At 39.5% G+C, this 25,981-nt stretch overlaps 1 protein-coding gene across 1 annotated transcript in view; it reads left to right on the top strand.

Moving 5' to 3' along the window:
- LOC145673507 (A disintegrin and metalloproteinase with thrombospondin motifs adt-1-like) overlaps positions 1-25,981 on the top strand; it is a 334,494-nt gene that overhangs the window by 189,258 nt on the left and 119,255 nt on the right. The window lies entirely within an intron of this gene.

Below are 25,981 nucleotides of genomic sequence, written 5' to 3'. Positions count from 1 at the left end.
GTCCCTGTCGTGTGCAGGCATAGTAATCCGTAGTGAGACGTACATTGTTGATATTTGTAAATAGAAGCACATGTTGGCTGTTTGTAAACACAATCATGTGGGGTATTGCTATATTTAAGACGTCTATCTACTGTTTCATCACGTAGATAATTTTAATTTATTATATACATCTTTTTAAGAATTGGCTTCTGTTTATGATTTGAGCGATGGTTATACCAAGAAACATGCGTATTGGTGTACCATGGAATAATAATTTGGATATAGTGAGCACTTTTATCAGTGCTGGATTTACATATAAGATAAACAAGCTATGGCTGAGAGTTCCACTCTCTTGGTAGGTCCAAAAAGAAAGTTAAAGGAAAAAACTGGATGTACATTTTCAAAATATAACGTTCCATAACACCTTTTCACATCAAGTAAATAAAACAAAACCTACATTTAGCAACAGTGTTTGTGTTGTGTAGGCACTTATGATGTAAGTATGGGGACTTCTGTTAGTCTTTTTCCTAAAATATCACTAGCTAGTTCATTTCTTCCTAATTGTACTTTAGTTCAATAATTAATTGGATAAAGTATATATTTTATCATATGCAAATGTTTTTTCTTTTAAAGAGGTCTATTAGGTTCATAAATTACCGTATAACATATATTCAACACAAAAGCAGAGACAATTTATTATTGGCGAAAGGCAGCTAGACATAAAAAGGGTTCTACTAGCTTCAATAGCTTAGGGCCTCTTCAAACCTTAATCCGGCCCTGATCGAATATATATATCTAATTTTGAAACCAAGAAGCCTAATTCCACTTTTATTGTATGTTCTTTCAACAAATAATCTGATAAAACAGTAATATGTTTGTCTTTAAACGCATATTGTGTCCCTTGTTATTAAAGTTAACTTACAGAACAAAAAATCAACTTCTGATGGAAAAGAAGAAACAGTCTATAATTTTTGTATGGCATTTTAATCGATTGTTTTGCAACAAATAAATTAATCATTGAAAATAATCAATCATCATTAGATTTAATATTGTCCCTGGGTGTAATAACCATTGTCCCTTAGTGCAGACTAGGCCCGCAACCAGCCACAGAGGTTTTGGGGGGGGGCATGAATATGTGAGGGGAGGCCAACTCATTAAAAATTCTCTTACAAATGGTAAATTGTGTTTTTCGTATTAATAATAGCATTTTGTGTTAAGGTCTGGACGGGCCACGGAAAGTTTAGGGGGAGCCAGACCCCCGTAGCCCCTCTCTGGTTGCGGGCCTGGTACAGACCCAGCATGTACCAAGGGATAAAATGACCTTTCCAGCAAAAATTGCTCTGTTATTCTTCTCAATGGTGCAATTCTCTTGTAACTTTTACAATATGAAGCTGAAATATCAAGCTGTTAGGAGCATACTTTTTCTTTAGGCCTGCACAAATGTACCCACTTCTCTAAAACAAAATATAAGAAGTGTTGCCAGGAATAGCAACTTTCATTTACAGCTTTTGGCTCCAGATTAATGTTGGCAATGACTAGCACATGTAGATTTTGTATGTAGCTACAGTGTGAGATTCCATTCCCAGTGGAACACATAACTTTTTGTGTTAACCAAATTTTGAAATGAAATCTATAAGTTTTACGTCCCACGCTTCTGTCGGCTAGACCAAAGGAGACGGTGATTATGAGAAATGAGTGAATTGTCGAATGAAAAAAGTGGGAGGAAACGGGAGAACTCCGAGAAAACTCACGCACACGGTGTTTGTCCACCACAAATAAACAAATTTTGATAGACATTTTGATAACTACTTGAATTAAAATTTAGTGAGCTGCGGTCTAGGAAGCCAGAAACCATGGCTTGAAGAACCGAGCGTTGACTACACATTATTCAACAACAACAACAACAAAAACTGTTTGTCCAGCCATAGTTGTTGTGACCTTTGAATTAGGACTAGCATACAACAGACTTCTAAAAAGAGGTCATTTTTAGATTTTACTAAAAGGATAGTATTATACCCTATTCGTCAAGTGTGCTAATTGCATAACAAGGAAAAGCAGCATAATTTCAGATTTAGCTTGTAGGGGAAGGGGGAGGGAAGATTCTAGGTCAGATTTTGTTTTCTAAATAAAGTGAAGTCAAAAACTATAGTTTAATTCAGTCTAGGAAATTCAATAGCTGCAACAGTTCGGCTGTTCAAAAATGTTTCTGACTGTGGCAACAATCAGTCGTGAGATTTCAAATATTGTTCTTTATTCCTTGCAAATCTGTCTCTCTCTAGTTTCTAATATTGTATGGTCGAATGACATTAAAAATTTGCTTTAGATGTACTGCACTGTCTTAATTTCTCTTCACAAATTTGAATTGCTTCTGTGTGGCTTTTAGAGGAAGCATGCTATCAAATCCTTTCCTCTGCTCCAATCTTGACTTCAGTTGCAAACCCCTGTCACAATAAAAGTCATATCCCATGGACTGTTCCTTAAAAACTTCCTGCAAGGATAGCAGAAATGTTGGTCTCTTCAAATGGAATATTCAGACCAAGTCCTTGTGTAATACCACTGACTTTGAAAACTACGTTCTTTTTCACCGAACTTTGTTTTGAGATACTCAACCTAGATTGGACTGACCAGATCTTTTGTCCCCAAAATCCGTCGCTTACGCAATGAAATTCGAGGTTATAGCTTTTGCACTTGATAATTTGATCTGAATATTACCTATTGAATCTTATACGTCAGACATTTTACTGCGACTGTTTGTCTATTGTGGATTATTAATTTGAGCATTTGGTTCTCTCGGCCGGCCAATAACAACCTTACCCATAATATCTTAAAAATATATCTACAAGAAACACGACTACATTAAACTCAAAATATTTTCTTGTCTTGTAATGACACATTTAGATGAAGCAATATGAACATAGACAAAAAAATAATATAGAATATCTTGAGAATTTGAAATATTATTCTTTAGACAAAGTTACACGGAGAAAAATCCGTCTCCGGACAACGGTATGTTGTACAAATATACGGAATCATCTTGCTTACTACAGAAATCAGTACGGAGCATACGTTATCCGTATGCTACATATGCACTGCCCTTAAGTGTTACATCATGTCGTTGTAGGATGTCTGATATCTAACAGTCTTCCTTATATTACATACATATATGTATGTTACCTTCGTCAGCTATATGTTATATACGTCCATTTGTATGTGAGATCCTGACTGCCTACATTGTTTCATACGGAAAGTACGTATAAATGGAACACTTGTACAGAAAGTATTATAAAACATGCGTTTTCAGTTATACATTTGCTGTACTATTTTTTTTGGGGGGGAGGCTGCCCCAGTCATATTGTATTGTAATGTAGCTTGGTATAAAAGGAACCAAGAAAGTTCTGTCGCTTTTCTGTGGAGGTCTGTGTTCAATTGGCCCAATGGAGTTAAGTTGTTGTGGGTATATCCAACATATTACCTGATTTTGGCAGTTCAGTTACACAGTGAACTTGTGGAATGACAGACTGAACATGGGACCTCCACAGAGAGCCCTAAGGGCGAGTATGGTGTACGAGTTCAAACTGGGGTGAAACGCCGCTGTAGCAAGGGAGAAGATATGTCAGGCCTTTGGTGAGGGTGTCATGACTACGCGTACAGTACAACGGCGGTTTAACAAATTTAAAGACGGTGATACATTGGGAGACGCACCACGTGCCGGAACACAAACACATGTGGAAAATGAATATCTTCAGGCAGCAATTAAGGCGAACAGTGGCCAGACATGTGAGGAACTGGAACTACAATTCAGTGTGAGTGGAGAAACCATTCGGCAGTACCTCCATCAACTTGGGAAGCACTACAAGTTGGGTCGATGCGTCCCACATGATTTGACTCCGGGTCAGAAGGCAATGCGAGCAGACACTTGTGTATCTTTGGTCTCTCGTCTGAGGTAAGAGCCATTTCCGGATAGGGTGTTGACATGTAATAAGAAATGGGTCCTGTACGAAGCACCATGGCGCCGTCATCATTGGTTAGCATCCCATGAACCGGTTTCGAAACAGCCGAAACCAACACTGCACCAGAAGAATGTCCTCCTATGTGTTTGGTAGACTTCTCGCGGCATTGTGCATCGGGAACTGCTAACATCTGGTCAGAGCATCAATGGTGACATATCGATATTCGAAGTTGGTGGGTGAAAAAATGACAGGACTTTCTTCGTTACCTTTATAATATAAAATAATTATATTCGGCATGCAAAAAAAGAAAAGCTGACCCTTAGCTTGCCGTCCCCAAGATATTAAAGCTGGCGTCATCACTGATGACAGGTTATTTCAACAACAAAGACAAATTCAAAATTGGATTTAATACTGCGTCGCCCTGAAGATAAGACTGGCTATATTATTATTATTATTATTATTATTATTATTATTATTATTATTATTATTATTATTATTATTATTATTATTATTATTATTATTATTATTTCCCAAAAGACACCTTGAGGTTTATCTTGTACACAAATAGAAATATCTCTATAGTTTTATTATGTGTAAAGTAACCCGTTTGAGTGTTTGTTTGATGATTAGTTTAGCGACCCGGTCAGCAACGAGGCTACTTGAGCAGCGGCGCAAATCTATGTTCAACATTTGGGGGGCGCAAGTAAGACCACTTTTTTTTATTTTTTGTTAAGCGACGCTCGAAATATTTGTGAAGTTGAAAAACAATTCTCTGGAGGATCAGGGAGAAGAGTTGTCTTCATCATTGGGAGGCGGACAGATTTGAGACTTATTCTGGGGGGACATCAATTTCATTTCACTTTCCTTTGTGGCAATCGGACACATCACATTTTTTTTCCCAAAAAACACATTTCAAATCGGATTACTGGGGGGACAGTCCCCTCAGTTCCAAGATTGGAGGGGACATGTCCCTTCATCTTCTCTCCCCGAGATTTGCGCCAGCGTATTTGAGACGAGAATTTAAAGCTTAACCACACGATCTCCCGTAACTCGTTTAGAGTCCTCCAACTACTGGGTCATATTTTGGGGATAAGGCTTATTCTTGAAGTGGGGCTTATATTACGAGTAATCTGAAAAACTAAGCCAGGGCTTTTTCTTCTGCATAGGTATTATTTTCAGGAAAACACAGTAAATATTCGATTGAAAAGGAGAGCATTGTCCTTTCTTGTTCGTCTGTGAGAGATGTATTGTTGCATACATGCCTTGATAGTTCATGTTTCTGGCATGCTGGAATTCCTACGCCCTCTATAATTTTTACGCTCTAACACTCCCATCCCCTGAGAAAATAGCGTAAAGTGATTACCATAGTAGAAAAAAGTTTATTTATACCTAGGTACCACGAATGAATACTAATAAGTTAGTGTAGTTAAACTTTACCTTGTGTTGTGCTTATTGCTTATGTTGGGTATTGAAGGGACATCAACACTGTGATACAGTGATAAATAAAGCCGTATGTCCATAACACATACCGTACTCATTCTGTGTAAATGAATGGCGGATTTCTAATGAATGAAAAAATAACTATAAAAAATTCGTTGATTCACGTTCAGCATGTAATAATAGTAAATGTTCTCTCTTCTCCTATCCATTCGAGAAGGAATTTCCCAAAGAATAAGATATCATGCACTATATATCCAGAAGTCCCCTAATACCAAGTTTCTTCCCTATACATCCAATAGTTCAAAAGGAAGATCGCAAGTTTCTCTCGGGATCCAAATTATGGCCTGTGCGAAACCTCGTTTATTACAGTTTGAGGCTTAAAGGGCGCATTTTTGTTAAAAATTTTAAGCTCCTAGGCCCAACAGTTTCCGAGATCTGGTGAAATATGAGGGAACTTTTAACTTCACACCCTCATTCGTTCCACAAGACTAGACTTTTACAGTATTTTATCTTATACTAGCATAACTTGGCTCGCTTCGCTGGGTTAAAATAGGAAAAATTACTAGTATATTCCGTTAATCAGTCACTTTTTACTGTTACTTAAGCGCTCTCTAATTTCGGTCATTTTCAATCATTTTTAATATCTCCCTCTACCCTAAGTTGAACTCTCAAAGTGAAATGATAAAAGCCATCACAGGCCCACATCTCATCTATGTTGAAAATTTGATCGAGATCAGTCGGGTGTTTTAAGAGTTATTAAGTCACAAATATAGTCTTGTATATATATATACAGAGAGAGATACGTTCCACTAAGAGTTGAATGGGAATAAATGTACAGTACGTTCAGGTTCTATATTACCCTAACAGCACAATTACACAGCAGGCATATGCCTATCATGTTCCCTCAGGTACATGGGGATGTGTCCAGTATGTGCCTTATGTACCTCTCAGAGAGAAATCACATGGATGGCAAGTGATAGTCACAGTCTATGTTCGCCCCTAGGTACATGTCTGACATGTACTTGGGGAACGTGCCTAGTATGTTCTAGGTATGTGCTCTATGCCGTAAGCGTCAATGAACCAAAAAGTTACTCCCCCAAAATATGTTAAATCTCCTATATGCGTGATGTTTTTACATTAAGGTGAGTCTAAACAACACTTTAAACAAGTAAAAAAAAAAGGGTGGGCGCGAGCCTCGAAGCTTTGGATTATTTGCCGCGTGCTCTACCGACTTGGCCACGGAGGCGATAAAATGAATGTCGCTTATAGAGGGATAAATTATTAATGTATTTTGAATTTGGCTAATCAGAGTGCTCCTTTAACCGCGTATATTCAACGATAACTGTTTGGGATCAGATAAAATCTACTCGCCATGTAATTTTATAACAAAATGACGAGTGTCTATTTATTTTATTTCATGGTTCTTCCATATTCAGTTTTAAATGATCGGCGACAGTTGCCATCTAATAAAGTTAATGCGTTAGTTGATTCTAGTACACAATCGGTTAGAAAAAGAAGCTACCAATGCATCAAATGTGGGAGATTAACTTAGAACACCTAAATGGCAAATGCCTAGCACATCTTGTGATGTTAGGGTATCTAAAACAGTATGTATCTAAAGGACGTACCTAGAACATGACATATATATGTCCCAAGTGTCGACATAAAAACAAATGAATGTGAGAGTGCGAAACTGAGCCAGGTATGTAAATGATATATTTGTGGTACATAGTTGCAAATATCAATTAGGTTTAACAAGTACCTAAAACTGTAGGTAGCTCAAGTAGGGTCTACTTACTTACTTATCACATGAATATCATATGTGCCAAGTGTCGGGTACCTAAAAACTAACTGGGACACCTAAATGGCACATGTCTAGCACATCTTGTGCTGTTAGGGTAATAGCTTTGGTTTGCTTGTTTGTATAAGATTTGCGTCTCTATTCAGCATTGAGGCTGTATGAGACGTGGATCTGTAGTTTAAGGTGAATTATGAACAACAGTAATGTGTTCAATGGTCTCCCACTGGAACCCAGGACCTCATATGCCCAATGCGTATATGTTAGCCACTATACCAGTGACGTATTTAGGGGGATATCGGGCTCAAGCCCCTCCGAAGTAAATTTGTTAGTTTTTGGCATTGCATACAACAATAATCCTTCTTACCATTTCTAAGAATTTCATTAACTTTAAATTTTCTTATCTTCTTTGTTCAGAAATAATAATACTGTATTTGTCAAATGTCATTCCATGTTAAAACTGCGTTCTTTTTTGGTATACTTTCTTTTGTCCATTCTACTCTTCTGTTTTTTTTCTTTCTTTCGTTTTTCCTATCATACTTTCGACCGTTGTTAGCTGAGATTCAAGTCGGTCGTCGTCAGTAACACCAAAACTAAGAGGAGCTGATAAGAGAAACTGGTGTTCCAGACCAACTTACACGAATATCAACAGAACGGGACTTTAGTTATTATAGAAAAGGAATATTTACATCGTTTAGTTATAAAGAAAGGTAAATGTTTGAATTAAAGAAAATCGAGAGAGAGGGAATAAGTAGCCCTGAAATTAGGTAGGCTAAGAGGGTGTTTCCTTTTTCTTCTAGGTATAGAATAAAAGGTTAGATTCACGGCTAAATTTTTGTATCATATCACATAAGATTCACCAATCTGCAATTCTTGCCATTAAAACTTCAATTTATGCATAAATTAAAATATATTTAATTCTCAGAGTCTGGTGGGCAATTGCTCCCTTGCTTTCCCGTATTGTGCGTAGCCCCCGAAACAAATTACTAAATACGCCAGTGCACTATACCATAGGGAAGTGCCCAAGAACTTCGCATTTCTGTTGTCAGGTCAATGTGTATGTTCTTTTATGGTTATATATTTTCAGTATTTGTGTATACTATTATTAGCGTCAGCTCTTATAAATTCAAGGTATTACTTTTAATGATCACGAGGAATTGTTTTTTAAACTTTGCTTTTTACACGCTTTATTATTGCTAATTTATACCAATTATTGTTCAAAATAATAACATTTCATTTTCTATACTGCAGCTAAAAACAAATAAGCAAAACACTCGTGGGTTGCATGTCTTGTCTGAAGAGTCCAGAAACAATGCTTTTGTTCATAAATAAAACATGCTGAAGCAAGGCAGCGTGAAATGTCCGTTATCTCAATAGGTCTGTGGGTAAAGAAATTTTCCAGTGAAAATAATCAGGGCGCGGTCAAAACAAAATTATGGCCAGTGTTAAACAAAGAAGGAAAAGAGCAAGAATGAAACAATATTGGTGGTTCCTGTTACAAAAAGAAATTTAAAATGCTTTTCAATTGGTATGAACATCTTTGTTCTAGATCGATATTTCCAACACTGAGCGATACAGAACATCGTTCTATAAGCAAAAAAAAGTATACAAGTTCCCATTAAAAGAATTAGCGTACTTGATGTATCCCATTGTCTGTATTGTTTTCTGTGTAATCACTAGGACTCGGAAGTTGAAGACCTAAAAATTGCCTAAAAAAGAACCTATAAAAACGCCTAAAAAGTCTAGAAAAGAACCTAAAAACTGGAAAAAAGGACGTAAAAATAAGACCCAATTTAACTAGAATTACATATTTAATGAATATAATGCTCAAGAAATACAAGCTTCTGGTAGGTTAACGGTCTGTTCTTCTTCCACAAACTGAAGTACAATCTAAAATAAGAAAACTTTCCCACCCTCACCCCCCCTTGCTGGAGGACATTGTTACGCCCCCTTATCTGACTTGTGATTGTTGCAGATCTTGTCTTATTAGTCCAGTCTTTGACGGGGCCTCAAGTTTCGCGTATTCAAGATTCGCCTAATATCTCCTAGCTATGAAAACGTCAATCAAAGTGATGGCACAGAGTTAATTTTCGTATTAGGTGAAAGTTGCATTTACAATTTGGTTTAGCTCGCATACGTTGGTAGTCCTGCACCTCTTAATAGTTAACATTTCCTCTTGAAACAATTTTTACGCTGTTATTAAATAGTCCAGTATATAGGGAACAAAGCCAGGAAATATAGATTGCTAACTATTTTTCAAAAGCTAACAATTTTTCTTTTGCCAGTTTTTCGTAAGTGAAAAGAGATAATGAAATGTAACTTACTTCAGTAATAGATAATGTTATTCTACACCCGAAAATACGAATCGGAAGAATTTTCAGTGTTGCCATCCATAGAAATTACAGTGTGACCAGAATTTGAATTACCCAAAAATTTAGGTTATGGTAGCGACTAGAAAAATGAACTCACCGGCAATTGATGAATGATCATGCTGTCTGTGTTTCTTGTTAACTACTTTTTAAATAATATTTGTATTTACTTTGAATAAAGAGTACAAAATAAATAATTTTAATAAACAGTAGAATTAAAATATAAAAATTATTTAAAAAGTAATCAACAAGTATGTTATACCTTCGAAGTGAAGGATATTCATTATTACATTTGTTGGACTCTAGTGAGTCAGAAACTACTATTAATAAAGAGTTTGTTTTGTCTAGTATTTCTGCGATTAGAAGGATCTTACCTAAAAGATATTTCATTCGTGTATGAGAAAATAAGAAAGTTTATTTTCTAATAATAAAAAAAAAATATTTTCAATGTAAAGCTAACATTAAGTTTCGAAGAGGAGTTAAACAGAAGAATTTGTTACCATTTACATCAGTTTTCAGACAATTCAGTATACTCTGAAATGGGAAGAAGTCAAACTTGGAAACATTTTACTAAAGAGACTTTGACAGAAAGTGCAACATGAAAGTATTGCAAGGTTAAAATAAAATAAAGAACAAAGGTAGCACAAACGTGTTATGCAAACATTTAAAAGCACAACAACCTACTATATTAATGAATACGAAAAAGGTTTGGACGAATTTTAGATATTCAATTTTATCATAGCAATTTCGATAGGTTTGGATATGAATCAAGATCTGAAATTAGAATTTCGGATCCAGATACGAGGTCCGAATTTCGGATTTAGATCCGAAAATTTTTGGCCATCCCTAGTGTGTAGTTGAGTTGATTTTGAGTTTAACGTCCCGTTCAGCAGCGAGGCTATAAGAGGCGCGGACCTACTGATTAACGTGGAATCCGAACCACGAGCTCTCTCCGGGAATCGAACCCACGTCTCCCACATCAAAGGCGAGTACGCTAACCGCTCAGCCACGAAGGGAGGAGATGTGTAGGTAGATTTTCGTAGTGATGTAATGTTGATATGCATGGTACTTACATATATGATATATTACTCTTGCTTTTATCTTACGTATGTGGACACCCTGCTATTACATTCTACTGTGCTATGCATTTTTTGTTTCCATTACGCGATATATGCAACCCACTGGTCAGTACTGTCTCACTGGCTGCTTATACGACCGGCGTTTGCTTCCTCCTTGCGTCTTCTCCCATCCTCGTGCATTCGTGCATTGAGATGAATCTGCGTCTCACGCATACGGGCAACATATGCACCCAAAACAAAAACAGATATTTTCTGTTTTCGTTTCTTCTTTCTTCTGCTCTTTACCATCCTTTTTACTCATTTCTGTAACACATTGTGACAATGTTGTACACGTGATTGGTCCATTTCCGGATGTTCTGCTTCCTTCGTAAGGGTGTGTTCTACCTCATTGCCTTGCGTCGATTATGGGTAGTATTTCTTACATTTAACCTTTTCCGATATCTCTTCTCGTTCTCGCTATATTCCACATAATCTCATTTTGTCCCCATTTTTTGCCCCTATTTGATCCTTTCAATGTGCTTGTTGGCCAATGTAAAAAAAATATATGTGTCGCTTCTTTTTTTATGTTCTTTACGTCCGTGCAATCTTATCACAATGAGTGTTACACCAGGGTACTCTGCCTTGCGAGTATTATAAGAGTCATGCAGAAAAAAGGAAAGTTTTCATTTGAAACACAACCGATAATAATGTGTGCAAAAGGTTTGTAACAGAGAAGCTACATGCCTTACGCACTTTTCAACATATTTACCACATTCATTCAAGTATCATAGCGTGAAATCAATTTTTCTATACCGTCATGAAGGTGCACATATGGAAGCGATCAAAGGAAGATCAATTACATTTTTAAAATAGAATAATATTAGGGTTAGCGTTTGAGACTTTTAGTTTTCGAATCTTATCATGTAACTGACAAACAAAAACACGACTCACCTAAGAATGAAGTGTATTTTAGTTTTTTATTCGAAATGGAATAAGTTAACGTCAATGAGTTCTTGGATGAGTGTTACATGTGTATCACATGAGATATAGTACGTGGAGTATTGAGAGTGTTAGTCGGAATATCTTATAGAAAATACCTTTAGTAGTTCTAGAAAGAAGGATGGAAACATAGCATAAAGCTGGGTCTTGTTGAAGCAGGTAATAATAGTTTTAACTTGGTTGACGTAGCACAGGAAAGGATTCATTGCAGGTTTTTCTGAGATTATGGATATCACAGTTTGTTGAAATATAAAACAATAGAAGTACCTAGTTTTTTTGGTTGTTCTTCCGCAGATTTACAATGGAAGGATACCATGAATCATATTTTAAGACATGCATGATCTTAGGGTGTTATACTAAATAAACAAACAAGACTCTAGCCATCTGTAGAAGTTATGCTCAGATTTCTTAAGTTTCAAAAGTATTGAATATTCGAAATTTGGAGGTTGTATGCAGGGGAGCACCCACGGGGGTACCACCCAAAACTTCTTAACCCGACATACATTTGTACCTTTCTCAATAAAATTATAATCGTTTAATAGGGAAATGATTGATGTAGCATGAAAATTTGATCTTACACTTCATCTATATTCTTTCTCTTATAAAAACAATCTAGTTCTGTCATTTTTTCCTAGAAATATCGGTGGAAGCATTTTATAATTACTTATCTTCTTTTCGGGTGCAGAATAATACCCGTTCAATACTACGTACGGTGTAGGTGTAGTGGCTTGTAGTATTAGAGCCTCCTCCCCAAAGCTTAGACCTCTCCTAACAAAAATATAGGCGGAAGTATTTTACAATTTTTTTTATCGTCTTTTCGGATGCAGAATAATACCCGTTCAATACTACATAGACGTAATGGTTTGTAGGATTGATCCCCCCCCCCTCCAATGCTTGAACCCCAATAAAAATTTCTGGAAGCTCCTTCGTGGCTAAGCGGTTAGCGTCCGCGCCTTTAGCGTGGGAGACCCAGGTTCGATTCCCGGCGGGAACTCACATGGCTCGGATTCCACGTTAATCAGTACGTCCCGCCTCATATAACCTCGATGCTAAAAGGGACGTTAAACTCAAAAGTCAACTCAAAAATTTCTGGGGGCGCTCCTGGCTATACAGTTAGTGTGCATGTCTTCATCGTGGAAGATCTGGGTTCGATTTCCGACGGAAGCTCATGTATTTCGGATTACACATTAAACTGTAGGTCCGCGTCTCCTATAGCCTCGATGTTGAAAGGGATACTAAACTACAACCCTAAAAACCATAAAAAATTGAAGGAAGTAAACGGAGTTGTTTGCAACACAGTAATTTCTAAATGCCGTACTGATTACTAGTATATTGCGTAACTGTTTTTTCTCATCAAAGAATGCAGCGGAGGAAAAGGCGTAGGCTTATAGGTGTGTAAAATATATCGCTAGGGTTATATATCTACTACTAGGCTCCTACCAGTTGGGTGGAACTTATTAACTATTACATAGCAAGGTATTGTTCCTGGCAAGTTGCTTTGTCCTCGGTAAGCCTTGGTGAGGAACAATACGCAAATGTGGGATGGGTGTTTCTCGTAATACGCTCTAACAATCAACACTGCAATAAATTTAACACTATAAATCAAAAGAGTTGAGTTGCGGAAATCAAGATTTTCGTTCGAAGAAAATTGTCTGCGTATTGTCATTGTACTTCATAAAAAATATGTACTACTAGCAATCGCACCATTTTTCTTTTCTGGAAAGCCTTATAGAAGTTTTATATTTGTCCACAGATACCACAGAAAAAGAGTGAGAAACAGCAAGATTTTCAACGAACTTAAAAAGTTCCTTACTAAATTCTCTCTCTCTCTTTCTCTCTCTCTTTCTCTCTCTCTCTCTCTCTCTCTCTCTCTCTGTGTGTGTATTCGTTATTTGAGATTTTTTTTAAAATGTTGAGTCCTCCATTCGATAGAGCATCAAAAACTGTCTGAGAAAATGATGGAATTTTTTGCGTCACTCTTACCGTTCTCGAGATATTGGCCAAAAGAAGTCCGATTTCCGGAGATATAAGGAGCCTATCTCGGAAACCATAAATTATAAAAAGATTATATTGGTGTTCGTAAATACCTAAGAGGATGGTGAACATTTTGGTACCAAATAGTAACCGATGGCCACTGGCTAACTAGCCACCGTTCCCTAGATATTGGCCAAAAAAGTTCGAATTTTAGGAGATTTCAAGAACCATATCTCATGAACCGTAAGTCATAGAGACATGATATTGAGAATTTTTGCGAGAAAGAGAAGAAGGTGCGGATACAAAGATTTACTTTTACATGTAGGAACAATCACCGTTATTCTTCTCGCTCTAGCTCTTCATTCTTTTTAAAGTTCTTTCTGGCAATGTTCTTCGAGCATTTTGAACTGGTTAAAAATGAATTCAGTGTCTGTTGATATCATCCTCATAGGTATTCTGCCATTATTGGCAGGTTACTTTCTATAACTCAGAAGCTTCCATGTTCCACAGTCTTCCGCTAACGTCTTCGTCTTCACGTACGATTTCTCTATTTTGATATCGTCCATTAATTGTAGTCTCCTTCGCCCGATGGAATGATCATCATCATAGGTATTCTGCCCTTATTAGAAGGTCACTTGCTGCAACTGAGAAGCTTCCATGCTCCACAGTCTTCCGCTAACCTCTTCGTCTTCACGTACGATTTCTCTATTTTTACATCTTCCATTAATTGTAGTCTCCTTCGCCCGATGGAATGATCATCATCATAGGTATTCTGCCCTTATTAGAAGGTCACTTGCTGCAACTGAGAAGCTTCCATGCTCCACAGTCTTCCGCTAACCTCTTCGTCTTCACGTACGATTTCTCTATTTTTACATCTTCCATTAATTGTAGTCTCCTTCGCCCGATGGAATGATCATCATCATAGGTATTCTGCCCTTATTAGAAGGTCACTTGCTGCAACTGAGAAGCTTTCATGCTCCACAGTCTTCCGCTAACCTCTTCGTCTTCACGTACGATTTCTCTATTTTGATATCGTCCATTAATTGTAGTCTCCTTCGCCCGATGGAATGATCATCATCATAGGTATTCTGCCCTTATTAGAAGGTCACTTGCTGCAACTGAGAAGCTTCCATGCTCCACCGTCTTCTGATAACCTCTTCGTCTTCACGTACGATTTCTCTATTTTGATATCGTCCATTAATTGTAGTCTCCTTCGCCCGATGGAATGATCATCATCATAGGTATTCTGCCCTTATTAGAAGGTCACTTGCTGCAACTGAGAAGCTTCCATGCTCCACAGTCTTCCGCTAACCTCTTCGTCTTCACGTACGATTTCTCTATTTTTATATCTTCCATTAATTGTAGTCTCCTTCGCCCGATGGAATGATCATCATCATAGGTATTCTGCCCTTATTAGAAGGTCACTTGCTGCAACTGAGAAGCTTCCATGCTCCACAGTCTTCCGCTAACCTCTTCGTCTTCACGTACGATTTCTCTATTTTTACATCTTCCATTAATTGTAGTCTCCTTCGCCCGATGGAATGATCATCATCATAGGTATTCTGCCCTTATTAGAAGGTCACTTGCTGCAACTGAGAAGCTTTCATGCTCCACAGTCTTCCGCTAACCTCTTCGTCTTCACGTACGATTTCTCTATTTTGATATCGTCCATTAATTGTAGTCTCCTTCTCCCGATGGAATGATCATCATCATAGGTATTCTGCCCTTATTAGAAGGTCATTTGCTGCAACTGAGAAGCTTCCATGCTCCACAGTCTTCCGCTAACCTCTTCGTCTTCACGTACGATTTCTCTATTTTTATATCTTCCATTAATTGTAGTCTCCTTCGCCCGATGGAATGATCATCATCATAGGTATTCTGCCCTTATTAGAAGGTCACTTGCTGCAACTGAGAAGCTTTCATGCTCCACAGTCTTCCGCTAACCTCTTCGTCTTCACGTACGATTTCTCTATTTTGATATCGTCCATTAATTGTAGTCTCCTTCGCCCGATGGAATGATCATCATCATAGGTATTCTGCCCTTATTAGAAGGTCACTTGCTGCAACTGAGAAGCTTCCATGCTCCACAGTCTTCCGCTAACCTCTTCGTCTTCACGTACGATTTCTCTATTTTTATATCTTCCATTAATTGTAGTCTCCTTCGCCCGATGGAATGATCATCATCATAGGTATTCTGCCCTTATTAGAAGGTCACTTGCTGCAACTGAGAAGCTTCCAGGCTCCACAGTCTTCCGCTAACCTCTTCGTCTTCACGTACGATTTCTCTATTTTTATATCTTCCATTAATTGTAGTCTCCTTCGCCCGATGGAATGATCATCATCATAGGTATTCTGCCCTTATTAGAAGGTCACTTGCTGCAACTGAGAAGCTTTCATGCTCCACAGTCTTCCGCTAACCTCTTCGTCTTCACGTACGATTTCTCTATTTTGATATCGTCCATTAATTGTAGTCTCCTTCGCCCGATGGAATGATCATCATCATAGGTATTCTGCCCTTACTAGAAGGTCACTTGCTGCAACTGAGAAGCTTCCATGCTCCACAGTCTTCCGCTAACCTCTTCGTCTTCACGTACGATTTCTCTATTTTTATATCTTCCATTAATTGTAGTCTCCTTCGCCCGATGGAATGATCATCATCATAGGTATTCTGCCCTTATTAGAAGGTCACTTGCTGCAACTGAGAAGCTTTCATGCTCCACAGTCTTCCGCTAACCTCTTCGTCTTCACGTACGATTTCTCTATTTTGATATCGTCCATTAATTGTAGTCTCCTTCGCCCGATGGAATGATCATCATCATAGGTATTCTGCCCTTATTAGAAGGTCACTTGCTGCAACTGAGAAGCTTCCATGCTCCACAGTCTTCCGCTAACCTCTTCGTCTTCACGTACGATTTCTCTATTTTTATATCTTCCATTAATTGTAGTCTCCTTCGCCCGATGGAATGATCATCATCATAGGTATTCTGCCCTTATTAGAAGGTCACTTGCTGCAACTGAGAAGCTTTCATGCTCCACAGTCTTCCGCTAACCTCTTCGTCTTCACGTACGATTTCTCTATTTTGATATCGTCCATTAATTGTAGTCTCCTTCGCCCGATGGAATGATCATCATCATAGGTATTCTGCCCTTATTAGAAGGTCACTTGCTGCAACTGAGAAGCTTCCATGCTCCACAGTCTTCCGCTAACCTCTTCGTCTTCACGTACGATTTCTCTATTTTTATATCTTCCATTAATTGTAGTCTCCTTCGCCCGATGGAATGATCATCATCATAGGTATTCTGCCCTTATTAGAAGGTCACTTGCTGCAACTGAGAAGCTTCCATGCTCCACAGTCTTCCGCTAACCTCTTCGTCTTCACGTACGATTTCTCTATTTTTATATCTTCCATTAATTGTAGTCTCCTTCGCCCGATGGAATGATCATCATCATAGGTATTCTGCCCTTATTAGAAGGTCACTTGCTGCAACTGAGAAGCTTCCATGCTCCACAGTCTTCCGCTAACCTCTTCGTCTTCACGAACGATTTCTCTATTTTTATATCTTCCATTAATTGTAGTCTCCTTCGCCCGATGGAATGATCATCATCATAGGTATTCTGCCCTTATTAGAAGGTCACTTGCTGCAACTGAGAAGCTTCCATGCTCCACCGTCTTCTGATAACCTCTTCGTCTTCACGTACGATTTCTCTATTTTGATATCGTCCATTAATTGCAGTCTCCTTCGCCCGATGGAATGATCATCATCATAGGTATTCTGCCCTTATTAGAAGGTCACTTGCTGCAACTGAGAAGCTTCCATGCTCCACAGTCTTCCGCTAACCTCTTCGTCTTCACGTACGATTTCTCTATTTTTATATCTTCCATTAATTGTAGTCTCCTTCGCCCGATGGAATGATCATCATCATAGGTATTCTGCCCTTATTAGAAGATCACTTGCTGCAACTGAGAAGCTTTCATGCTCCACAGTCTTCCGCTAACCTCTTCGTCTTCACGTACGATTTCTCTATTTTTATATCTTCCATTAATTGTAGTCTCCTTCGCCCGATGGAATGATCATCATCATAGGTATTCTGCCCTTATTAGAAGGTCACTTGCTGCAACTGAGAAGCTTCCATGCTCCACAGTCTTCCGCTAACCTCTTCGTCTTCACGTACGATTTCTCTATTTTGATATCTTCCATTAATTGTAGTCTCCTTCGCCCGATGGAATGATCATCATCATAGGTATTCTGCCCTTATTAGAAGGTAACTTGCTGCAACTGAGAAGCTTCCATGCTCCACCGTCTTCTGATAACCTCTTCGTCTTCACGTACGATTTCTCTATTTTGATATCGTCCATTAATTGCAGTCTCCTTCGCCCGATGGAATGATCATCATCATAGGTATTCTGCCCTTATTAGAAGGTCACTTGCTGCAACTGAGAAGCTTCCATGCTCCACAGTCTTCCGCTAACCTCTTCGTCTTCACGTACGATTTCTCTATTTTGATATCGTCCATTAATTGTAGTCTCCTTCGCCCGATGGAATGATCATCATCATAGGTATTCTGCCCTTATTAGAAGGTCACTTGCTGCAACTGAGAAGCTTCCATGCTCCACAGTCTTCCGCTAACCTCTTCGTCTTCACGTACGATTTCTCTATTTTGATATCGTCCATTAATTGTAGTCTCCTTCGCCCGATGGAATGATCATCATCATAGGTATTCTGCCCTTATTAGAAGGTCACTTGCTGCAACTGAGAAGCTTTCATGCTCCACAGTCTTCCGCTAACCTCTTCGTCTTCACGTACGATTTCTCTATTTTGATATCGTCCATTAATTGTAGTCTCCTTCGCCCGATGGAATGATCATCATCATAGGTATTCTGCCCTTATTAGAAGGTCACTTGCTGCAACTGAGAAGCTTCCATGCTCCACAGTCTTCCGCTAACCTCTTCGTCTTCACGTACGATTTCTCTATTTTGATATCTTCCATTAATTGTAGTCTCCTTCGCCCGATGGAATGATCATCATCATAGGTATTCTGCCCTTATTAGAAGGTCACTTGCTGCAACTGAGAAGCTTCCATGCTCCACAGTCTTCCGCTAACCTCTTCGTCTTCACGTACGATTTCTCTATTTTGATATCGTCCATTAATTGTAGTCTCCTTCGCCCGATGGAATGATCATCATCATAGGTATTCTGCCCTTATTAGAAGGTCACTTGCTGCAACTGAGAAGCTTTCATGCTCCACAGTCTTCCGCTAACCTCTTCGTCTTCACGTACGATTTCTCTATTTTGATATCGTCCATTAATTGTAGTCTCCTTCGCCCGATGGAATGATCATCATCATAGGTATTCTGCCCTTATTAGAAGGTCACTTGCTGCAACTGAGAAGCATCCATGCTCCACAGTCTTCCGCTAACCTCTTCGTCTTCACGTACGATTTCTCTATTTTGATATCTTCCATTAAATGTAGTCTCCTTCGCCCGATGGAATGATTTTCATCATAGGTATTCTGCCCTTATTAGAAGGTCACTTGCTGCAACTGAGAAGCTTCCATGCTCCACAGTCTTCCGCTAACCTCTTCGTCTTCACGTACGATTTCTCTATTTTGATATCGTCCATTAATTGTAGTCTCCTTCGCCCGATGGAATGATCATCATCATAGGTATTCTGCCCTTATTAGAAGGTCAGTTGCTGCAACTGAGAAGCTTCCATGCTCCACAGTCTTCCGCTAACCTCTTCGTCTTCACGTACGATTTCTCTATTTTGATATCGTCCATTAATTGTAGTCTCCTTCGCCCGATGGAATGATCATCATCATAGGTATTCTGCCCTTATTAGAAGATCACTTGCTGCAACTGAGAAGCTTTCATGCTCCACAGTCTTCCGCTAACCTCTTCGTCTTCACGTACGATTTCTATGTTTTGATATCTTCCATTAATTGTAGTCTCCTTCGCCCGATGGAATGATTATCATCATAGGTATTCTGCCCTTATTAGAAGGTCACTTGCTGCAACTGAGAAGCTTCCATGTTCCACCGTCTTCCGCTAACCTCTTCGTCTTCACGTACGATTTCTCTATTTTGATATCGTCCATTAATTGTAGTCTCCTTCGCCCGATGGAATGATCATCATCATAGGTATTCTGCCCTTATTAGAAGGTCATTTGCTGCAACTGAGAAGCTTCCATGCTCCACAGTCTTCCGCTAACCTCTTCGTCTTCACGTACGATTTCTCTATTTTGATATCTTCCATTAATTGTAGTCTCCTTCGCCCGATGGAATGATTATCATCATAGGTATTCTGCCCTTATTAGAAGGTCACTTGCTGCAACTGAGAAGCTTCCATGCCCCACAGTCTTCCGCTAACCTCTTCGTCTTCACGTACGATTTCTCTATTTTGATATCTTCCATTAATTGTAGTCTCCTTCGCCCGATGGAATGATCATCATCATAGGTATTCTGCCCTTATTAGAAGGTCACTTGCTGCAACTGAGAAGCTTCCATGCTCCACAGTCTTCCGCTAACCTCTTCGTCTTCACGTACGATTTCTCTATTTTGATATCTTCCATTAATTGTAGTCTCCTTCGCCCGATGGAATGATTATCATCATAGGTATTCTGCCCTTATTAGAAGGTCACTTGCTGCAACTGAGAAGCTTCCATGTTCCACAGTCTTCCGCTAACCTCTTCGTCTTCACGTACGATTTCTCTATTTTGATATCTTCCATTAAATGTAGTCTCCTTCGCCCGATGGAATGATTTTCATCATAGGTATTCTGCCCTTATTAGAAGGTCACTTGCTGCAACTGAGAAGCTTCCATGCTCCACAGTCTTCCGCTAACCTCTTCGTCTTCACGTACGATTTCTCTATTTTGATATCGTCCATTAATTGTAGTCTCCTTCGCCCGATGGAATGATCATCATCATATTTATTCTGCCCTTATTAGAAGGTCAGTTGCTGCAACTGAGAAGCTTCCATGCTCCACAGTCTTCCGCTAACCTCTTCGTCTTCACGTACGATTTCTCTATTTTTGTATCGTCCATTAATTGTAGTCTCCTTCGCCCGATGGAATGATCATCATCATAGGTATTCTGCCCTTATTAGAAGGTCACTTGCTGCAACTGAGAAGCTTCCATGCTCCACAGTCTTCCGCTAACCTCTTCGTCTTCACGTACGATTTCTCTATTTTTATATCTTCCATTAATTGTAGTCTCCTTCGCCCGATGGAATGATCATCATCATAGGTATTCTGCCCTTATTAGAAGATCACTTGCTGCAACTGAGAAGCTTTCATGCTCCACAGTCTTCCGCTAACCTCTTCGTCTTCACGTACGATTTCTCTATTTTGATATCGTCCATTAATTGTAGTCTCCTTCGCCCGATGGAATGATTATCATCATAGGTATTCTGCCCTTATTAGAAGGTCAGTTGCTGCAACTGAGAAGCTTCCATGCTCCACAGTCTTCCGCTAACCTCTTCGTCTTCACGTACGATTTCTCTATTTTGATATCGTCCATTAATTGTAGTCTCCTTCGCCCGATGGAATGATCATCATCATAGGTATTCTGCCCTTATTAGAAGGTCACTTGCTGCAACTGAGAAGCTTCCATGCTCCACAGTCTTCCGCTAACCTCTTCGTCTTCACGTACGATTTCTCTATTTTTATATCTTCCATTAATTGTAGTCTCCTTCGCCCGATGGAATGATCATCATCATAGGTATTCTGCCCTTATTAGAAGATCACTTGCTGCAACTGAGAAGCTTTCATGCTCCACAGTCTTCCGCTAACCTCTTCGTCTTCACGTACGATTTCTCTATTTTGATATCTTCCATTAATTGTAGTCTCCTTCGCCCGATGGAATGATTATCATCATAGGTATTCTGCCCTTATTAGAAGGTCACTTGCTGCAACTGAGAAGCTTCCATGCTCCACAGTCTTCCGCTAACCTCTTCGTCTTCACGTACGATTTCTCTATTTTGATATCTTCCATTAATTGTAGTCTCCTTCGCCCGATGGAATGATCATCATCATAGGTATTCTGCCCTTATTAGAAGGTCACTTGCTGCAACTGAGAAGCTTCCATGCTCCACAGTCTTCCGCTAACCTCTTCGTCTTCACGTACGATTTCTCTATTTTGATATCTTCCATTAATTGTAGTCTCCTTCGCCCGATGGAATGATTATCATCATAGGTATTCTGCCCTTATTAGAAGGTCACTTGCTGCAACTGAGAAGCTTCCATGTTCCACAGTCTTCCGCTAACCTCTTCGTCTTCACGTACGATTTCTCTATTTTGATATCTTCCATTAAATGTAGTCTCCTTCGCCCGATGGAATGATTTTCATCATAGGTATTCTGCCCTTATTAGAAGGTCACTTGCTGCAACTGAGAAGCTTCCATGCTCCACAGTCTTCCGCTAACCTCTTCGTCTTCACGTACGATTTCTCTATTTTGATATCGTCCATTAATTGTAGTCTCCTTCGCCCGATGGAATGATCATCATCATAGGTATTCTGCCCTTATTAGAAGGTCACTTGCTGCAACTGAGAAGCTTCCATGCTCCACAGTCTTCCGCTAACCTCTTCGTCTTCACGTACGATTTCTCTATTTTGATATCGTCCATTAATTGTAGTCTCCTTCGCCCGATGGAATGATCATCATCATAGGTATTCTGCCCTTATTAGAAGGTCACTTGCTGCAACTGAGAAGCTTTCATGCTCCACAGTCTTCCGCTAACCTCTTCGTCTTCACGTACGATTTCTCTATTTTGATATCTTCCATTAATTGTAGTTTCCTTCGCCCGATGGAATGATCATCATCATAGGTATTCTGCCCTTATTAGAAGGTCACTTGCTGCAACTGAGAAGCTTCCATGCTCCACAGTCTTCCGCTAACCTCTTCGTCTTCACGTACGATTTCTCTATTTTGATATCTTCCATTAAATGTAGTCTTCTTCGCCCGATGGAATGATTTTCATCATAGGTATTCTGCCCTTATTAGAAGGTCACTTGCTGCAACTGAGAAGCTTCCATGCTCCACAGTCTTCCGCTAACCTCTTCGTCTTCACGTACGATTTCTCTATTTTGATATCGTCCATTAATTGTAGTCTCCTTCGCCCGATGGAATGATCATCATCATAGGTATTCTGCCCTTATTAGAAGGTCAGTTGCTGCAACTGAGAAGCTTCCATGCTCCACAGTCTTCCGCTAACTCTTCGCCTTTACGTACGATTTCTATGTTTTGATATCTTCCATTAATTGTAGTCTCCTTCGCCCGATGGAATGATTATCATCATAGGTATTCTGCCCTTATTAGAAGGTCACTTGCTGCAACTGAGAAGCTTCCATGTTCCACCGTCTTCCGCTAACCTCTTCGTCTTCACGTACGATTTCTCTATTTTGATATCGTCCATTAATTGTAGTCTCCTTCGCCCGATGGAATGATCATCATCATAGGTATTCTGCCCTTATTAGAAGGTCATTTGCTGCAACTGAGAAGCTTCCATGCTCCACAGTCTTCCGCTAACCTCTTCGTCTTCACGTACGATTTCTCTATTTTGATATCTTCCATTAATTGTAGTCTCCTTCGCCCGATGGAATGATTATCATCATAGGTATTCTGCCCTTATTAGAAGGTCACTTGCTGCAACTGAGAAGCTTCCATGCTCCACAGTCTTCCGCTAACCTCTTCGTCTTCACGTACGATTTCTCTATTTTGATATCTTCCATTAATTGTAGTCTCCTTCGCCCGATGGAATGATTATCATCATAGGTATTCTGCCCTTATTAGAAGGTCAGTTGCTGCAACTGAGAAGCTTCCATGCTCCACAGTCTTCCGCTATCCTCTTCGTCTTCACGTACGATTTCTCTATTTTGATATCTTCCATTAATTGTAGTCTCCTTCGCCCGATGGAATGATTATCATCATAGGTATTCTGCCCTTATTAGAAGGTCAGTTGCTGCAACTGAGAAGCTTCCATGCTCTACAGTCTTCCGCTAACCTCTTCGTCTTCACGTACGATTTCTCTATTTTGATATCTTCCATTAATTGTAGTCTCCTTCGCCCGATGGAATGATTATCATCATAGGTATTCTGCCCTTATTAGAAGGTCAGTTGCTGCAACTGAGAAACTTCCATGCTCCGCAGTCTTCCGCTAACCTCTTCGTCTTCACGTACGATTTCTCTATTTTGATATCTTCCATTAATTGTAGTCTCCTTCGCCCGATGGAATGATTATCATCATAGGTATTCTGCCCTTATTAGAAGGTCAGTTGCTGCAACTGAGAAGCTTCCATGCTCCACAGTCTTCCGCTAACCTCTTCGTCTTCACGTACGATTTCTCTATTTTGATATCTTCCATTAATTGTAGTCTCCTTCGCCCGATGGAATGATTATCATCATAGGTATTCTGCCCTTATTAGAAGGTCACTTGCTGCAACTGAGAAGCTTCCATGTTCCACCGTCTTCCGCTAACCTCTTCGTCTTCACGTACGATTTCTCTATTTTGATATCGTCCATTAATTGTAGTCTCCTTCGCCCGATGGAATGATCATCATCATAGGTATTCTGCCCTTATTAGAAGGTCATTTGCTGCAACTGAGAAGCTTCCATGCTCCACAGTCTTCCGCTAACCTCTTCGTCTTCACGTACGATTTCTCTATTTTGATATCTTCCATTAATTGTAGTCTCCTTCGCCCGATGGAATGATTATCATCATAGGTATTCTGCCCTTATTAGAAGGTCACTTGCTGCAACTGAGAAGCTTCCATGCTCCACAGTCTTCCGCTAACCTCTTCGTCTTCACGTACGATTTCTCTATTTTGATATCTTCCATTAATTGTAGTCTCCTTCGCCCGATGGAATGATTATCATCATAGGTATTCTGCCCTTATTAGAAGGTCACTTGCTGCAACTGAGAAGCTTCCATGCTCCACAGTCTTCCGCTAACCTCTTCGTCTTCACGTACGATTTCTCTATTTTGATATCTTCCATTAATTGTAGTCTCCTTCGCCCGATGGAATGATTATCATCATAGGTATTCTGCCCTTATTAGAAGGTCATTTGCTGCAACTGAGAAGCTTCCATGTTCCACCGTCTTCCGCTAACCTCTTCGTCTTCACGTACGATTTCTCTATTTTGATATCTTCCATTAATTGTAGTCTCCTTCGCCCGATGGAATGATCATCATCATAGGTATTCTGCCCTTATTAGAAGGTCACTTGCTGCAACTGAGAAGCTTCCATGCTCCGCAGTCTTCCGCTATCCTCTTCGTCTTCACGTACGATTTCTCTATTTTGATATCTTCCATTAAATGTAGTCTTCTTCGCCCGATGGAATGATTTTCATCATAGGTATTCTGCCCTTATTAGAAGGTCAGTTGCTGCAACTGAGAAGCTTCCATGCTCCACAGTCTTCCGCTAACCTCTTCGTCTTCACGTACGATTTCTCTATTTTGATATCTTCCATTAATTGTAGTCTCCTTCGCCCGATGGAATGATTATCATCATAGGTATTCTGCCCTTATTAGAAGGTCACTTGCTGCAACTGAGAAGCTTCCATGCTCCACAGTCTTCCGCTAACCTCTTCGTCTTCACGTACGATTTCTCTATTTTGATATCTTCCATTAATTGTAGTCTCCTTCGCCCGATGGAATGATTATCATCATAGGTATTCTGCCCTTATTAGAAGGTCACTTGCTGCAACTGAGAAGCTTCCATGTTCCACCGTCTTCCGCTAACCTCTTCGTCTTCACGTACGATTTCTCTATTTTGATATCTTCCATTAATTGTAGTCTCCTTCGCCCGATGGAATGATCATCATCATAGGTATTCTGCCCTTATTAGAAGGTCACTTGCTGCAACTGAGAAGCTTCCATGCTCCACAGTCTTCCGCTAACTCTTCGCCTTTACGTACGATTTCTATGTTTTGATATCTTCCATTAATTGTAGTCTCCTTCGCCCGATGGAATGATTATCATCATAGGTATTCTGCCCTTATTAGAAGGTCACTTGCTGCAACTGAGAAGCTTCCATGTTCCACCGTCTTCCGCTAACCTCTTCGTCTTCACGTACGATTTCTCTATTTTGATATCGTCCATTAATTGTAGTCTCCTTCGCCCGATGGAATGATCATCATCATAGGTATTCTGCCCTTATTAGAAGGTCATTTGCTGCAACTGAGAAGCTTCCATGCTCCACAGTCTTCCGCTAACCTCTTCGTCTTCACGTACGATTTCTCTATTTTGATATCTTCCATTAATTGTAGTCTCCTTCGCCCGATGGAATGATTATCATCATAGGTATTCTGCCCTTATTAGAAGGTCACTTGCTGCAACTGAGAAGCTTCCATGCTCCACAGTCTTCCGCTAACCTCTTCGTCTTCACGTACGATTTCTCTATTTTGATATCTTCCAT

This window comes from Thermobia domestica, chromosome 16, assembly GCF_964235325.1.
Source record: "Thermobia domestica chromosome 16, izTheDome1.hap1.1, whole genome shotgun sequence".
NCBI classification, from domain to species: Eukaryota; Metazoa; Arthropoda; class Insecta; order Zygentoma; family Lepismatidae; genus Thermobia; species Thermobia domestica.
The sequence above is the reverse complement of the archived record's forward strand: the minus strand, read 5'-3'. Positions and strand labels throughout refer to the sequence as shown.